Here is a 4,688-nt window from a genome sequence, read left to right as displayed (position 1 = left end):
ACCAAGGAGTTTGTAGGTTAAAAAAAAAAAAAAAATGATATGATGAAACCAAAAGTAAAGAGTAGAGGTAAAACAAAAAATCACATAATGGTTATTAGAGCGGATGAAATGCAGTTCAGGTCACATAATTTCTCAATTCTATTTACCTGTTATTCAAATTTCTAGTAAGCGTCTTATTTATAAATATGCATATAAGAACTTACAATTTTTGGTAAGACCTTAAACATGTTTTATTGTTCCCTGATTTTAAATTTCTAAATACGGCTTTTTCTGCTTTTTAGCTGTCTAGAGATATGCTGGTCCATGTGACTGTTTGCTAGAATTTACTTATAAAGTCAGCAGTCCCAGGTTTCATTTTTCTATTGTAATACACATTTAAATCTTTGAACTCTCATATTGAATAAACTCTGCAATGACTTTGAGCTCTGGATGTTGAGCTAGGTAACCTTGAACCTCCCATAAATTGGAGAAAACCTCTAAAACAGCCAAAACAAAGCTCTTGACTTTCTAAATATAACGTTTGTTTGACTCCTTGACTTAATTGTGAACTCTGTTGTTTTTCCTTGACTGCTTGCCACTATCATTGAAGTTAACCTTTTTTCTACTTAGTTGAAAATCATGCTTCTATGGATTAAAAGACAAAATTGCATTCCTTCTAATTAAATCTTAAAAAGTCTTTAAGATGTGTCTTGAAAAAACAAAAACAGATGTTTGTTAATTCTCCTAAATTATGATCAAGGGTAATGAATCCTCCCTTTAACTGTTTGTCCTTCTTTTTCAGTCTGTTTGACAATAAATTTAGTGTGTTACTTAAATTCTAACTTTAATTCTTTAGTTTTATCTCATCAATCTTCACTTTTGTTTTTTAGTCTTTCAAACAGTCTTTCATTCTGTGTATATGGCTTTTAAAAATTAAAAAGTTATATATGCTTTTGGTAACAAAATCAATCAGTATAGAATGGTGTAAAATAAAACATGAAAGTTCTTTTGCACTTCCCCTAATGACAAACCACTTCCTAGAGGTAGTTATTATGAATTTTGGTAATGGGATGGTGTCATGTTTCCAGCCTGTTTTCTCTACATGTAAACATATATTCACATTCACGCTCACATGTGTTCTACACTTTGTATTTTTGAATTATTATATTATGTATGGCAAAAATAAACACAATTATTAAGAAATGAGTGAAGTGTTAAGTGAGTGAATGGATATATATATATATATATGTATATATTTCATGAGATATTTGAATATTTTAAAAATGCCGCTGCCGTATTGGAAAACTTACTTTCTCCTCCTTTTTCGTATTATAGTGATTTAGTAAAATGCCTTTTTATTTTTTAATTTTTTTTTTAATTTTTTTTAATGTTTATTTATTTTTGAGACAGAGAGAGACAGAGCATGAACGGGGGAGGGTCAGAGAGAGAGGGAGACACAGAATCTGTAGCAGGCTCCAGGCTCCGAGCTGTCAGCACAGAGCCCGATGTGGGGCTTGAACTCATGGACCGCGAGATCATGACCTGAGCCGAAGTCAGACGCCTAACCGACTGAGCCACCCAGGCGCCCCTAAAATGCCTTTTTAAACATTTAGAAAAATTCTTAAAGCCCACATTAGAATTAGTTCAGACAAACAGGTGACAAATGATAATTTGTCTTTTTCAGTTTCAAAAAGATTGCTATTACGTGTTTTTTGCTTTCTATTTATAAACTAAGTAGATTCAAAGTGTATAGAAAAATATAGCAGTATTGAGAGGTACAGATGATTTCATTAAATCATGTTAGCATTTGTAACATGCCATTTACTGCCTCCTTCTAAACAGACCGTTCTAACATTACATAATTTCAAGTACAGATCCAACGTATTCTACTACAGTGCTTTCTATAAAGAGACAGGGAAGAAACGTGGACTCCGTTACTGTGTTTTTGCCACTTATGAACAAATTACATTCATTTGTCTTATAACATATATGTAATATCTCTTCGGGATTTATCATATATATATATATGTATATATATATACATATATATATATATGTATAAAAACATTAATTTTGAAACGGTGAGGTTCTGTAAGTGCCTGTGAATTCATAATACACGGGGTGCCTTGCAACCAAATATATATTCAGTTCCCAGCATTATTGGTGTTCCAGTTTCAATAACGATAATATTACCACCTTTGGACTTTTATGGCATCTTTCATCCGTGGATCTTAAAGGGCTTTACAAACATTAATTCGCACAACATTCTTGTGAGGTACAGAAATGTCATTAACCCCATATTACAGATGAGGAAACAAGCGCAGGAAGGTTAATAATACATGCACCACTCTCTACTTGTACAGTGCCTTTCATTCAGGGAACTCTAAGCACCCTGGACCCTTTCTTTGTGATGCTGGTAGAGAACAGAACTGTCACAGACTTACAGATTGACTCCTGGCAGACTTTTACCAAATAGTATGTAGTTTGAGAAATCGCCCCCATAGTATATAGATCAATAAATAATATTGAGTTATATTCAAATAGTTTTCAGTTGTAATTGGGAATCGTGGATTCTGATTTATCCTTAACTTCCTCTTTAGTTTTTCTGTCTAGTTTTACTTTCCCCCCTAGGTAGGATTAGGTAATTATGCAACATGGGCAACAGACTACATCAAATTGTGTTTTGCATACAAAAAAAGAGCACTTCAAAATTAACGAACATACAATGACATGATACCGGGTTTGTTGCTGCTTTTCAGGCATTAATGGTTACTCATTTAGATGGAACAGAGAAAAGAAACAACTTAAGTTTTATATATTTTTATAGTTTTCATCTTCTTTGCTAATCTTTTTTAATGTCGAAACCAGTTTTAACGTCTTCCAACTACTCAGTCCTCAATATTCACATATTCGGAGTCGTATTCTCTATGGTTAAGAGACAAGGGGCCTGATCTGAGTCACCCACAGCCAGAGTTTTCTCTATCGCTGATCTCTTCCTAAAAACATTGGAGCTCCTCTTTCCAGTACATCTCCATGTAGCTTTCCCTCTCTCAGTCTTTTTACTATTGGATTTTACTAAGGGATCCATTAGTATTATTTCTTTGCTCCTCTCTCGCCCACCTAAGATTATTAATGCGTTTTGGGTCCTGAAGGGCTCAAGGTACTGTGCTGGGCACTCGGAATACGGTGATATACGAGACAGACTGGCTTACAGGAGCTTACAATGTGGATGTGGAGACAGACCTTAAAGGGGAAATTATAATTGCATCAATTACATGACCATGCAAAATCTCGGTGGAAAAAAAAAAGATCTGTAAATGGTGAGTCCACAGGCTGGTAGCACAGTCCTCACTTAATAGAGAAGAACTGGAGTAGAGAAGAACTGACCAGTGATTCAGGGAAAAAGAAAATACCTTGATTCCTTGATTCCTGTCGACAGATTTTGAAACGTGATCCTTGGAGTAGAGACCAGCTGAGTGGGGGACCTGTGCTTATTCACACGGGACAGGCTGGAGTAGCTCGAATGAAATCTCTCAGGAGTGCTTCAGGTGGGCCCGTACAGAAGCTAGCTGGGATGCTTGCATCAAAATGTAGGTGACGAATATATAAGAAAGAAATACAAGAAGCACAAGAGAAGAAGACACATTGCGTGCGTTTTCTTTTTCTTTCAACGTGAAGGGAATCTTTCCCTGCCTAAAAGTTGCTTCTCAGACTTGCACACTGTCTTCCCTCAGCACTGCTTTCTGGGAATCTCCTCGCTAAATCTTGACTTCACCTGTTCCTTCCGCACCTTCATCTAGCAATGCGGAGCCCGTGCTGAAAGCTCTTGGTCCCCCTTTTGTCCCTAAATATTGACCGGCTTTATTCCCTCACAGGAAAAGGATTGCCCCTGAAGGAGCAAAGAATCTTTTTAAAGATACGGTTGTGGGTACCAAAACAGTGTTTGCCTCAGGCCAGCATGCTTTAGCTTAATTGTGCACAAGAGCACTTGGGGTGATGTATGAGCACACATGTGTTTGAAGGAGTGTTGCTCACAATATATTTCATCAAGAGGGGGCAAGAACATGTCTGTGGACATATCCAGATTTTCACCGATAGGCACAGAGATTTTGAATGTTATGCTTAATCTCAACAAATTAAGTAGAAAGCTGTTTTTCTCTTTAAGGACAGCGCCTCAGTTTTGGGCTGATGTTGTCTGTTAGGCTGAGCAGTTTCGAATGTGATAGAAGTTAAGCCTTGCTCTCCCTTATGGGATTTTATAAACATGGTAAGTAGGCAAAAGAAAGAGAGACTGATGAATAGGACTAAAGCCTCGCAGCCAGAGAGAGATGGAATAGACACAGACTCAGTTTGTATCGCCATGCTTTGTAGAAATGGAACTCAATCCCCAAACACGCTTAGACATGTAGACTTTAAAACCACACAGAGTTGGGTTCAAGTCCCAGTAGAGCTTCACATATGAGTCCTAGTGCAAGTTCCTTAAACTTTGAACTTTAGTTTCTTCATCTTTAAAATAGGGCTAATATCGGGGCGCCTGGGAGGCTCAGTCAGTTAAACGTCCAACTCTTGCTTTCGTCTCAGGTCATGATCTCATGGTTTGTGAGTTCGAGCCCTACATTGGGTTCCGTGCTGACAGTGCAGAGCCTGCTTGAGATTTTCAGTCTCCCTCTCTCTGCCCCACCCCTGCTCACCCTCTCTGTCTCTCTCAA

The sequence above is a fragment of the Panthera uncia genome, assembly GCF_023721935.1.
Source record: "Panthera uncia isolate 11264 chromosome C1 unlocalized genomic scaffold, Puncia_PCG_1.0 HiC_scaffold_3, whole genome shotgun sequence".
In the NCBI taxonomy this organism is placed as follows: Eukaryota; Metazoa; Chordata; class Mammalia; order Carnivora; family Felidae; genus Panthera; species Panthera uncia.
This window is presented reverse-complemented; position numbering follows the sequence as displayed.